Source organism: Pteronotus mesoamericanus, unplaced genomic scaffold, assembly GCF_021234165.1.
Source record: "Pteronotus mesoamericanus isolate MK-2021 breed Mesoamerican mustached bat unplaced genomic scaffold, CSHL_Meso_final contig_98, whole genome shotgun sequence".
NCBI lineage: Eukaryota > Metazoa > Chordata > Mammalia > Chiroptera > Mormoopidae > Pteronotus > Pteronotus mesoamericanus.
In genome coordinates, this window is record NW_026555295.1 from 6,339,639 (window position 1) to 6,354,228 (window position 14,590).

The 14,590-nt window shown below is 37.8% G+C and overlaps 1 protein-coding gene across 3 annotated transcripts in view; it reads right to left on the reverse strand.

Moving 5' to 3' along the window:
- Nucleotides 1-14,042, reverse strand: part of AFTPH (aftiphilin) — a 63,062-nt gene extending 49,020 nt beyond the window's left edge. For 2 of the 3 annotated variants that reach the window (XM_054586891.1, XM_054586888.1), the window contains exon 1: nt 13,820-14,042. The gene's annotated coding sequence lies outside the window, so the exon portion shown is untranslated. Of the gene's footprint in view, nt 1-13,110; nt 13,450-13,819 lie in introns of those variants that run through there. The other variant, XM_054586890.1, reaches the window with a different exon arrangement.
- Nucleotides 14,043-14,590: the final 548 nt, after the last annotated feature.

Here is a 14,590-nt window from a genome sequence, read left to right on the forward strand (position 1 = left end):
AGAACGAATTGCCACTCTAATTACTACCCTAACATTCCCGAAACTTTACAATCTAAAAGCAGGAACAACTTCAATTTCATGCCCTTTCGCTAAAATCTTGCTTACATCCACACTATTGTCTAGAGATAACCCCTGGACATTCAGTTTATTTTCTCAATTGCTTGCTCAGGGGGCTCTTTGAATTTCTCCATTACTACTGATGCTTTCTCATCAAATGTTCGAGACTCAACCATCTTCAAACAAATCAGATCAAAACAAAACAAACCTCTTCCTTCCGTGCCCTTCTAGTTCTCCTCCTCCTCACCACCAACCTCCTCGAAGGGCCCTGTCTGTTCACTCTCTCTGTTCCTAACCTCCCACTTACTCCTTAACCCAGCACAATCTGGCTCCCAACGTACCACTCCACTGGAACTGCTCTTGTAAGAGTTACTTTACTTGAGCTCAGAGGACTGGGAATGTTGTGCAGACATAGGCCTTTGTTGTTGAACACACATCATCAGGGCCTGGCTCATGGCAGGAACTGAATACATTACTGTATTACTGTTCTTGCTGGGGCATTTATTCTACTGGTCTACAGTCTTGAACTCCCTACTCCTCCTCCACCCGCCCACCGTGTCTCCCCCGCCCCCCCCTCCGTATTTCTACAACCTTAGCTCTGGTCTCCTAGTGCTCCACCAAGTAAGTTAGGAAATATTTAAATTCAATCTGAGAGAGGCTGGCCTGAAATGTGACACTTATCAGGCCCAATCATTTGTTGTAATGTGTCTGAAGAAAAAATGTATCGAAAGGCGCAGTACTCACATGCAAGCCAGGAAAAAAACAACAACAGCTAAAGGACAAAAATTTGTTCACGTACTTTTAACGGGCCAGGTAACATGAATATCTGCTTTGGTATGAGGCAGTTTCTCAGCATAAGAGAGGTGTCAGCTGGTGTCACCAGGGTGTGATGCCACTCTGGATAGTCCATCTAATTTCCCTTGCTCTTATTCTATGCTTCCAGCAACTTTCTTTAGTACTTCATGTAAATTTTCCCACAGATTTTCCAATCAGCTACCATGAATAGCTGACATGAAAGAAATTTCTTGCTGTAAAGTTTTAAGTTAGCATTCTAGTCAAGACTGATGAGTTAAACCTCAAGATCCCAGGGAATTTTGGAAAAAAAAACAAAACAAAACAGGAAAACCTACTTTATGGACGTTCATAACTAAAAACACCACTCTCGTCTGTAACTAAAATATGTACATCTTGGCAGGCCCTTGGCAGCTGCTCTTCCTCTGACAGTGCTACTCTTCATATTATAAACGCCTACCATGAGAGCAACTCACTTTTTAGAAAAGAAAGCATCTACTGTAAGTTATAAAACTATAACCAAGTGCAGTTAGAATTCAATTATCTGGGCTAATGAGGAAGGAAACAATGTTTTCGATAATCTAAAACTTACCAATTTGGCCTTAAAATATGACCTATGTAACAGCAGATTTATCTCATAAACTACTATGTTTTTGCCTATTAGTTTTACTTTGTTTCTTGACCACCCATGAAATGAGAAAAAAAATGACATAGAGACATGTGAGATAACAGAAGGAAACCAGAATTGAACCAACCTTAAAAATAGTCATAAATTATCCACACATAATTACATATAATGGCATTCTTGGGGTGAATTATCATAAAACAAAAGCTTTGTATAATTGAAAATTCAAATATAAACACATTCCAAAATAGTGCTCATGATTATATGAGCACTATTGCTCATGATTATATACAGGTAATGCCACAAGTGGGCCTACCTGTACCAATAACTTCATGAAAACTATGAAAGGAATTCCCATGACAAACAGATCTCTAGTTAGCTGACCTTTTAATGGTGTTATTGCTTGGTTTAAAGTTTTACTTTCTCCTGAGGGTAGAAAGGCTAAAGGGTAAAAAGAAAACAGGTGATATTTATTACTTGCAATGCACCATTATACCTTTGGTTAGAAGTTATTTGAGAATTAGCCTATCCTATAAACCAAATTTTTCAAACTTTACCCCCATGATTACCCAACATATACACACATGTACTTAAAAGGAAATGTTTCACCAAACTTTTTACTTTTACTCTTTATGCACTCTTGACTTTTTTAGTTCTATTTCATTTCATCTTAAAAGCTACTTGTGATCCCCTAAATTGACTTTCCAACCAAAACAGGTCACAACCCAAAGTTAAAAAAAAAAAGAGCCTAACAGAAGGGACACTGATGAATTTAGAGAGAATGACGAAACTAACAGTCAGTTCATCTACAAATACAATTAGTATCACTGAGGGAAAGGCAGGGGTTCCTTCCATACAGGTGTTGCAAACAATGTCAGGCAAGTAAAACAAGACAAAAAAAATGTGACATCTGTCCATATATTTTACCTTTCAATTATGTAAGCATTGTAATTTTGGCAACTAAACTTCTGCAGTATTTCTACTTTGGGTATTTTTTAAGCCATCAACTCTCCAATGATCAGTTTTACAAGAATAGCCATTGCTTAAAGTTTGCTACAAGAAGGAAAAAACACCTCAAAGTATTCATGTAAAAACTCTTAGCACAGAAATTGTATTGGCCACATCAGTATGTCTGTGACAATGACAAGAACTGCTTGCATGCATCAATTTTCTTCTAGGTTTAATCCATTTCACAATAATGCTATGCTATCATTCTCTTTCCTCTGATCCACTTCCTCTAAATTCAATTACTGCTTCCAGCACATAAGAGGAGGAAACAGAGCTTCTTTTAGAACAAAGAACTCCACCTTGATCTGATGCTTACAAAGTGCATTCTTAAATTACATTATTTGAATGAAACGAGTAATTTGATAAGTGTTCCTTTTCTCTTTATAGAATTTTGCATAAAAGTAATAAATACAAAATAATTTTTCAAATTATACCACCCTCAATCTAGGAAGAAGCCACTTCAAAGATAAAAATAAAGATACTATTAGTGGGAGTATATAGTTAACATACTCCAGACAATTTAGTAATATATCAAAATTTTAATGCACATTCCTTTAACTAAGCAATTTCACCTCCAATAATATATCCTACAGATGCACTCACACAAGCACGAAAAGCTATTTCCACAAAATTGTTAATTCTTGCATTGTTTGTTCTTTTAAAAAGCAACTGAAAACAACTTAAATATCTATAAATAAGGAACAGGGTAAATAAAAAGTACAGCCATTAAAAAAAGGTAGCTATATAACTAATAGGTAAAGGTGTCTAAAATACATTTTTAAGTGAAAAAGCATTTCTAAAAGGCATTCTCTCTTAATTCTCCCCCTATGTATTAAATCCTTTCTCCTCCTTCAGTGGATATGCTCCTCCTGCCTGCTCATAAATGTCCATGTTTCCCAGGTCTTGGCTTCCCTATGTTCTTATTCCTGAGAGATATCATCCAGCTTTTGTTTTTATATGCATGTTAATGCCCAAACCTCTGTGGGCTGCACAAACTCCAGATCTGCCCACCCAAATGCCTTTTTGAATATTTTTACCTGACTGTCCTGAAGACATTTCCCACACTGAAGTTAACCTCTACTCAACAAATTGAAAACACTTGTTTCTATATAATATTCTGAATTTTAAGTCCAGAGATCTGTTGGCTCTGACTGCTCCCCATCCTGCCCCTCCCCCAAAATGAATCAACTATAAATTAAATGCTTAACATCTCTTGACTACATTTGTTTTAACATCCCACGACTAATACCTTATTTCAGGGCCTCATTAATTTTGACCGGAATTACTGCAATCCACTTGAAACTCCTTATCTTAGCCGTTTGGCTAAGATACTGCTTCTTTTCTCCAGCCAAGCAGAAGTACCCCCTAGTTCCTCCTCTGCCACCATGTTATCTCCAAATTGTCATGTATGCCATTTTTTTCTAATTTCCTATTCTTATTTGGATAACACATATAGTAAGCTTTCAAAACCTTACTTAGGCATGAAGTTTTCTGTGAAGTGAAAACACCAATATTGATCAAGTCACTATGTGACAGGTATTGTGCACATTGCTTATTCATACATTATCCAGTTTAATTCCAACCATCCATTTTACAGATGAAAGAACAGGTTCAGTGAGGTCAAATAATCCATTCGAGGTTCCACAAAAGTAAGTATGGAAAGTAGGGCTTTAACATTAAAGCCCGGGTTCTTTTCATTATGTCATGCTGCCTGTCTGAATTAAACATTCTTCTTTATATCTACCTTTTTCATTATACTTAACAAAGTGAATCAAATTTGTTTCTGTGTTTGTCTCCCCTGTAGACCATAATAAACCAATGCTTCCCAATTTTAGCTTTGTATTGTTTTTTAAAAAATAGAATAATGCATTTTAAATATGTATCTTAATATCTGCTAAAAAAGTTTCAAAGATGATTCTGATGTTTGTTTAGCAAAAGCTGAGGACCACTGTGTTAAGCTTCCAGAAGATAAGAATATTACTGGACTTTATAATTCTAGGGATGACATAATGTCTTTAAACTTCACTGCTGAACTCACTGAATTAAATAGTAGTTTTTCTTTTAAAAACGTTTCCCTTACAATTATTTGTACAAATTTCTTAAAGTTCTGTCATACATGCTTACCTGAGACTATCACTAAGAAATTTAACACTCTTAAGATTTCGAATACAAAAAGTTCACTAAATCTTCAACACTTTTCTTAAAAATGGAACTTGGAAAATTTCCATAAAGGATTAAATTTAAATTACTGAAATAATCCTTGAAACATATAATTATGTATATGATTTAAATGTCATACAATTCTTGGAAAAATAAAATAAATTTAAAAAATTAATCACACTTTCACTTGTAGTTGAACATTTAGAAATAAGTGTGAACAACAAAAGAAACTTTCTCCACTTCCAAAAACCAAGGTAACTGATAACCTGATTAAAATCTGCATTTTTTTATTTCGGTGTTAATACTTGGACTGTGCTTCAAGTAAACTTCTGAAACCTAATGGGACAGAAAGCAATCAACTGCTGGCTCATTATAACGTAGGGGAAATAGTCTGAAACACATAAAGGAACGAAGAGAAATGATGACTTAGTTACAAGTAAAAAGTAGTGCATATTCAAACGTTCTGTTTGGGCTTCAGGTATGAGAAAATATGAACCTGATACCTGTAACTATTGGTACAGACTGTTTTCTTTAGGAATAAAGATGCTATTACAAATATTCAGTGTAAAAAAGAGTTAGGTAATCTCTTACCCATAGTTCATTACTTTTTATAAAAAGCTGCTAAAAACAAAAGCCTTAAGAAAATAAGTCAATGCTTAATATTTTGTATGTCACTGCAGAAGTATTTTATCTGCAAATATTCCACATCAATATTTCTGCACCCACCCAGTAAATAAGATGCGAGATGATAAATCACAGCAAAAAAAAAAAAACAAAAAAACAACAACACAAACCAAACCAAACAAAACAATTCAGAATACTACAAAACATAAGCAATGACTAAGAATAAAACAACAAAAATACCTACTAGGGAAGGTGGGTGAGGCAGAAACATTTATTTCATCCATTCAAAAAACCTGTGGTCTCATTAAGACATGCAAATATTAAAGATCCTCCTCCTTGAAATCTTGCTTTTGAAAAGTACTTAAACTTAACATTTTAAGAATAATAAGGTGTGACTTAGGAATGGTCTCTATTACTAGAATTGTTAATTTTATTTAACATAAAAATTTACTCTGTTATCAGGTAGGGTTCTTACATTTGTTGTTAAATTTACTGTTAGGTATTATACTTTTTTTTTGCCTGCTCATGTAAAATGAGGTCTCTTTGCTTCTGTGTTCTAACTGGTGGGTACTGTTTATAAAACTGAAAGCTCTTGGTACTTGTATGCTATACCATTACATTATAAGCAAATCGGGGTACCCTGACTTCTAATTCTTTATCTGTTTTTCCTTACTGATTGTTAATGGCTCCAATACCGAATCTAATGTGACTGCAGGAATCTAGTATCTCCCCCCCTCCCCGCCCCGTAATCAAGATACTGATTTTTGGTTTGAGGTATATGTTTTACAAATTTTCTCATAAGTGTTAAACACATCCAAATTAGCAGTATAACTTCTTCCAGGTTTCATCCAGGCTCTCTTCTTATCAGTCTTACCCAAACAACCTTATTCACCTAAGGCTTTAACTGCCACATTCTAGGACCCCCAAGACTGATCTCTCCAGCCCAACCCTCACACTTGAGCTTCAGTCCAGCCAAGCCCACTCGCTACTAGTCCTCTCCACTTGAATTCCTTAGGATTTCAACCTGAGGGTAACACCAAGAGCTCAAGCTCTTCTTCCTCAAATCTGGCCCTCTTTCAGGGATCTCTAAACTCAGACAGCGGCCCTACCACCCATCCAGTTACAAAGCCAGAAACCAAAGCACTCCCCACCCTCCACTATCTCTAAAGAATGATTTTTTTTTATCTTATAAATCCCTTAATTCTGACATATCTCTTTCCACTACATTTGATGCCACTCTGGTCTAAGCAGCCATTATCATATAGTCTCACTGACTGTTATTTAATCATGCCCAACCCAAGTATCTTTTTAAAAGTCAATTTGATCATGTCAAATGTTTGTGGTATCTAAAAAAAAAAAAAAAAAATCCAGGACAAAGTCTATGAAACGCAATTCCATCTCTATAGCCAAACTCCTCCCTTCCCCTATTGTTTTCAAATCTCTAAGCTTCACCTTCTTTCAGTTTTTCAAAGGCAAAGACAGTAACGTTCCATTCTACCAGGGGGACTTGGCACCTACATTCCCACTGCCTAGAATATTCCTAAACATCCTTCGATTCTTAGATGAGGGATCAATTCCTCAGGTAAGTTTCCTAACATCTTCCCCAAGTTCTCTTACATTTATTTCTTTTAGAGCATAAGAACTGTAGTAACTTAGAGTTTGTAATCAAACACTTCTAATATGAAAAATGACTATGCAAAATGCGTATAGTGTGAAAAACATACTGACAGGCTTAAATGTATAAAGGATTTTTTAAAAAGCTACTTACTACTTTCTAGAATCTTGGAGTTAATCTTGGATAAATAAGATTATATAAATAAGTCAGTGTCATGCTTTAAAGGAGCACTGCCCACTTTATAATACAAGCCTCATATACAATTTTAAATTTCCCAGTAGCCAATTAAAGAAGAAACAAATGAATTTAATGATAATATATTTTACTTAATCCAAGTATCAAAAATATTATTTTAACATGTAATCAATATAAAAATATTACATATTTTACATTAGTTTTCAAAAACTGGTATGTATTTCATACTGAAACCACATCTTTCTTTGGACTAACTTTATTTCAAGAGCCACGTGTGGCTAGTGGCTATTGTATTGGACAACACGGTTCTAAAAAATAATATTCTATTTCTTGTACTTAAATAGCTTGCTAACAGAGTCAGTTATTTTTAAAAGAGCATAGTATTAAGCAGTTTTAACTCACATCAAACAAGGACATGTCTTATGTTTAAACCTTTCAAAAAATATTAAATCATGCCAACAGTCTATGGCCACACCACCCTGAATGTGCCTGATCTCATCTAGATGATTCAAATATTCCACACTGCTGAAAGCCTAAATTCAAAATAAAAATTCAGGCAAACAATTAAAAAACTGTCTATTTACTTTTTTCCTGCTATCTTGGAGCCTATGGAGGCCTGCTGGGAATAGGACCTCAAACATGTCTGGACAACAGATACGTGTGGAAGGCTGTGGTCCAAGGCCATTTTTGCCAGCTATAAGCAGGGTCTCTGGAACCACAGGAAGAACAGAGCTCTTCTTAAAAATTGAAGGTGTTTATGCTCAAGATAAAACTGAATTCTGTCTAGGCAAAAGATGTGCTTATGTGTACAAAGCAAAGAACAACACAGTGACTTCTGGCGGCAAACCAAACACAAGAGTCACCTGGGGAAAGGTAAACTCATGCTCATGGAAACAGTGGCATGGCTCCGCTAAATTCCGAAGCAACTTTCCTGTTAAGGCCTTTGGAAACAAGAATCTGTGTAATGCTGTACCCCCTCAAGGACTTAAACTTAATTGAAAAGTAAATAAATAAAATGGATTTGTTCTCTTGAAAAACAGAAAAAAAAAACCCCACACAATTACTGATCACCGGAGGAGATTACAGAAAGATGACTACTCTCAATCACTGCTGATAACAATATTAGAATCTCTTGGAAGGCAATTGTCTTGCCCTTAGATTTAGTAACTCTATTTCTAAGACTCAGTTCTATGGAAATAACCAAGGACAAAGTCAAAGATTTACACCCAAATGTGTTCACAGAGATGTTTTTATATGATAGTAAAAACTGGAAAAACCCACACAATCTGTAGGAAATCACAGAGAAAACTTGAAACTCATTGGATCGCATTCTACACAGCCATTAATAATCATGTTTTAAAGAATATTTAATAACATGAGGATACTCACAATTTAATAATAAAAGAAAAATCTATGCAATGATTCCTACATATATAGTATGTATAGATACACATATATATGTGAATGACATATAGGGAAGAAAAAAATAAAATTAAAGGAAAACCAAAGTGTGTAGTGTGTATCCCTTTGTAGTGTGATGACTAGTGATATGTCCTATTATTCCTCTTAACTGAGTACTACTGTGTGCCAGGCATTAAAATAGATAAGCCACTGCCATCAAGGGGCATACTAGTTTTCTTTTACATTTTTCAAATTTTCCATAATGAGTATATTATCCTTTCATAATCATAATAACCATAAAAATATAATATGGAGTGGATGTTAATTTTGGCATATCAGCTGTAAAGCAACATTTTTGGATCAGCCAGGTAAGAATTTGAATATGGCCTTGAGTATTTAGATGAAAATTTCCTGTGATGGCAAGAGGAGTCTAGCTGACTTCAAACAACAACAACAACTACAAAGCAGCCTGTACGATTACATTTCCTTTTGGTAAAAAGTGCACATATATAAATATATATGTGCGAAAGATATGTCTAAACTGTTAACAGTGGGGGTCTCTGGGTAGTGGAATTACAATTTTTTTATTTTCTATTTTCTACAATGCTCCTGTATTCTTCTGTACTGTAAGACTATTTTTAAAAAATTAAAAAAATAGCCCTGGCTGGTGTGGCTCCCTGGATTGAGCGCTGGCCTGCGAACCAAAGGGTCAATTCCCAGTCGGGGCACATGCCTGGGTTGTAGGCCAGGTCCCCGGTCTGGGGGGCAGGGCGCACAAGGCAATCACACATTGATGTTTTCCTCCCTCTCTTACTCCCTCCCTTCCCCTCTGTCTAAAAATAAAAACTTTTTTAAAAAGCGTTCTTTAAAAAAAATTTTAAAATATGTACATCCACTATTTATTCATCATCTACTGCATACAAAATTGCTAGGTTCTATAAGCAGTAGAAGTGAGTAAAAGGAGGCACAACCTTTTAAAAAAAACTAACAATCAGTGGGGACAATACAAGGAAACAGTAAAAACAATTAATATGAGGCAGAATATAAACATATGAACTAAAATGTATCAATAAAGATTCTAAGAAAAAGAACTCTTGATAAGGAAGAGAAAAAATGGTGAAATGAGAAAAAAAGCTTCATAAAGGAAAGAATTTGAAATGGGAAGTATTTTAATTATGAGAGGAAACAGCAGGCACTAAAGATAAAGCATGGGGCAACTGTCAAGAAGCAAGAGGTCACATAATAGAGTTTGGTTAGAATGTAGGATATATGAAGGGAGTATGCTGACAGCCTTGAATTTTCAGGAGGTAGAACCTGTGTGTAAGTTTTTTGAGTTTAGCAATGGGTAAATTATTAAAGGTTCCAGCTCAAGAAACTGTCCTGTCACTTCTCACCACCTCTATTGCCACCTCCATCTTGGTTCGAGCCACTATCATCTCTTAGCTGCATCACTATAACCACCTCCTAATGGAGTCTTCCCACCTCCACTCTTGCCAAGCAGATCCTTTGAAAAAAACAGATTGTCATATATCTATTCAAAAACCATGAAATGGCTTCTCATCTGACACAGTAAAAACCTGTCACTGGAATATCTACAAGCCCCTACAACACTGCCTTCTTACCATCTAACTTTTTGATCACACCTACTACTCTTCTGCTTGTAATATCTTGACTATTACAGGCATACTTCTACCACTTTCCCCCTTATTCTCTTCACCTTCTTCAGGTTTTAAGCCTTTTTTGTTTTTCTGACCCAATCCTACATAAAACTGCGAGTCCCACCAATCTCCTACCCTAACTCAGTCAAAAAGTTTGTACTCTCTGATCTCCCCCAAATGACTATTTTTCTCCATAATACTTAACATCATCTGCCATCTGTATTTTATCTATCTACATACACAGATATGCATGCGTGCACCCACACATGTATGAAACTGAAGTGTTACGAGGGCTATTTTTTTAATTTAGTGTTTATTTCATTAAACCTTGTTTATTTCAGTATCCCCAGGTAAAACAACATCTGACATATATCAAATGCTCAGTAAGTACTTGCTGTAAGAATGACAAGAAGTGAATACCATGGTGTTAGTAGATAGTTGAAATGGCTTGTGGTATATTGTAAACGTTAATATAAATAGAACTTATGTGAATTTATCTCAATATACTATTTGATTTTCCTTTGGTAACTATTCACCAAAATAGTGCTTGCAAATTAAGCTTTGAACATAGAGACAAGCTTTATTAGCAAATTATCTTTGTAAGGTTTACAGAAGTTACTCAGAATAGGGTGGTAGTGACTTAGGAATGACAGGACACAGTCTTAAATCTCCTATTTTCCTTCTCTTTTCACTCCTCCCAAACTAATGACTCACGATCTCCCCATCCCTATACAGTTTCAGACCTTTTCCCTTTTCCAGGGAATAGGTCTAATCCAGATCTATGAGCCCCTACCCCAGAATAAGGCCAGAAATAGAAACCAGGAGAGTGACACAGGGCCGCTGGGAGGGCTGGCAGCAATTAGAGGAGAACCCAGGCAAGGAAAGTTACTACAGAGGAACCTGGAGAGGGCAACATTTCTTAATTCAAATACTTTTAAGTTAGAGGCCTCTTGGATTTTAAAAGGAAGTCAACACAAAATAATACCAACTCCTTCTTAGTCCTCTTTTAAAATATACTATGCTGAAAAATAGAGTGCTACTTTATATAGCTTTTAGGAAAACCTGTACTTTTTTCTTTCAAGCAAACAACAAAATTTAGGAGGAGAAAATGTAATGAATGACCAACTATGCACCACCTAATTGTGTTGAATCTTAATCTTTTACCAAATCACCTTCTGATTTAACGACAGTAAAGTTATTGTTGAAAACCCGTGGGCCCTTCCTAGATCCTTTATTCCTTTCTAGTTCTCCAGAGATAACTTTTCTTCTAATTTGCCATTTATCATTCCCATGCATGTTTTTATATTTTTGCTACATAGTCCCTGATTCCCGGAATATGTTGCATATTTTTGCATATGTTAAAACCATATACCTGGTTCTCACTTACCAGTAGCTTGACTTTAGGCAAGTTACTTAACATCTCTGTGCCTCAGTTTTCTCTCTAAAAATGGAGATAATGCCACCTACTAACTTATACAGTTGCTGTGTGGATTAAATGAGTTAATGTACTGTACATAAATCACTTAGAAATGTATTTCACTCTTAACAAGCAGTGTATATCAGTGCTAGTAATTATATAAAGTTGCAAAAGGACCTGTGACTGTATATGTATGTGTATATTCAGCATGTGCATAAAAATATATATGCACATATATATGGATTGAGAAAAGATTAATTACCAAAATGCTATATAATCCATATAATCCAGATAGTTTCAAAATTGCATGAAAACTAGAAATACTTATGAAGTTTAGGCAAGAAAGGTTCATTAGCTTAAAGGGAACTGAAAGTGCTAGACACAGAGGGGAAAAAGTGTTTCTAACTTACAAATTGCAGGTAACATTAAATGAGAATATAAACATTGTATTTACATAATTTATAACTGTTACAAATGGGGGTAAGGTTAAGAGAGATGGGATAATCTATCAACATGTGCTATACAAAGACTTCTTAGATTGTTAAGAGAGGCAATTCAGATTTAATACAAAATAAAACATTTTTGATACTCAAATTCCACTACTCTGAATTAGTTTTTAACTGTAAATATCTAAAATGATATTTTATAATAGGATCCTCCTAGATACATGATTTTCATGAAGGCAATTGGATTCTGCAAAATTTATCAATGCATTTAAGGACACATCATCTTTGTTCTGATGTGGAATTATTTACATAACAGCCTCTAGGTCAAAAAATCAGAAAATATCAAAACTAATGCTCTACATATTATGTGAAATCTTAATTTCTTTCAAGAGATTTTTTTAAGATTTAAAGATATCTATGCTTTGAAGATAAATTAATATATCTGATACATAAACGGACGAATTAAGAGTTCATGAGGCATTTACTAGGTGCCATTTATTGGGCTAAATGTTTTACACAGCATCTGCCTTTTAATCCATGTGAAATATCTTCATGGACAAAATTTAGAAAACTACCATAGATATTTGTTTAAACATATATAGTACTTCTGCGAAGAGTTAAAAATAACTACAAAACGAACACGTAAACCGGCAAAGGGCATAAAATGTAGATAATCTGTACAAACTTTTATCAACGCAAGTGTTGAAACATTTGTTTCACCTAGAGTTTAGAAAGTATCTGTGTCTAAAAGTTCAACGGAAAGCAATAATTAAATGTAACATCAAGGATTAAACTGTATCCCCTTCCCATCCTCCAACAAGCACCCGCCTCCCCATCGGAAGTACATGAACGTAGCCAGTGAAAGGGAAGATTAAAGTTCAAAAGTAAAGTTCTACTTTTTCTAAAACGAGAACTCTGAAACGGAACCATAGCTTTTGCCTCATTTATCCTCAGTAAAAAAATGTTCACATATATGAGTTAGGAGTTAATCCTTCCCTGGCCCCACAAATATTCAGTGGGAAACCAAGCTATAACTTGAATTAAGCAACCAGAGAAAAATCTAGCCATGCTCAGTACTTTCCTAAGGGAGAAAGGGCCCTACCACCGTTCACCTTGTACTCCTTTCCCCAGTCCAAGCAAGGCATCAGCACCTGCCAAACTGGGCGCCTAAAGAATAAGGGTCCAACTTTCCGAACGCAAACTGGAAAGGAGACAGATTGTTTCTTGAGGAGTTTAAGAAAGGAGCAGAAAAGGTCCTCTCAGGAAGGGATGCGTGAGCTTTGGGGTCGTCTCCTTCGCCCGTTGGAGTATTCAAAATCCGCTTGCTTCGGAGACCACTGGAAGCAGCACACTCCGGTCGCGGCCGGCCTCCAACCTGGGCGAAGCAGGCAATGTTTACACCTGTCACGAGGGAGGAGGAGGAGGGAGAAAGAGGGAGCACCAGCAAAGCCCCAAAGTTCTCAACAGCTCCCGGGAGGGAACGGCTGGCGCGGAGCTGCGGGCAGGTGAAAGCGGAGGGGCAGGGCGAGCCGGCGGGGGCCGGGGAGGTGAGAACGACTCCTACTTCCCTGGCAGGTGCCTGGGGTGGCAAGGAGGAAGCTGTGCGCTTCGGGCGCCGCCGCCGGCTTCCCCGCACCCGCCGCGGAAGAGGGCAAAGCCCAAGCCCCGAGTCCGCAGGCCCGCAGAGCCGGCACCTCCCCACAGCCTCCGGCTCCACAGCAGACAGGCGCCCCCGGCCACAGCAAGGGTCTGGCAGATGGGCTGGGTCCTCTCACCCTCTTCCCCGAAGCGTGGCTGGGGGAGAGGAGCGGTGGCGCTTACCTGGCTCGTCTGGGGCGGCCGCGATGGGCATGGCTCAGGGGGCCGGGGAGAAACTGGCTCCCCGGGGAAGGACCGGCTATTCCGACGCCGAGCTGGTGAGAGCGGAAGGCAGGCTACACACAGCCCTGTCAGCGAAGCAGCGCCATGGATGCCCACCCGGAGTTTCAGCGCTGTCGCGGAACCCCCATCCCATTACCCTCCGCCCTCTTCCGCCGTCGCCGCCGCCTCCACCTCCTCCTCCGCGGAGACCCCCCGCCCACTCCACACACTCTCCCATCATGCAGCGGGGAAACCGCTGCCGCCATACGTCACTTCCGGGCGCAGGCCGTTTGGTCGGGCCAGACGATGGTGGGTGCTGGGGTGTGCGAGGGAGGACACTCGAAGGGAATTAGTGTCACAGAACGCTTACATCGCGCAGGCGCCGTTGCTTAGAGCGCCGGCCGCCATTTTGGGTGAGGGCAAATTGCCCTTTTCTTTACTTCCTTGTGAGTCACCGAGCTGTATAGTAGGGGCAAAGACGTCCTTCCGCACTCCCCCTCCCGCTGGGGCTGCGCTCCGGAGTAGGGACAGCTGTTTCTTAGCCTGTTGATGTTAACCTTCAGCTCGGGACCGAGTTAAGTCTCTTGCTTTCCAAATAAAATTGCAAAGGTTTTGAAATACAAAACCGTATCTTCAAAAGCCTACTGTGGAGCACTGATTAGCTTGCCCTTTTCGCCCCGAAAAATGACTTTTTCATTCACCGCCTTAGTCTCTTCCTCTTTTTAATTTAAT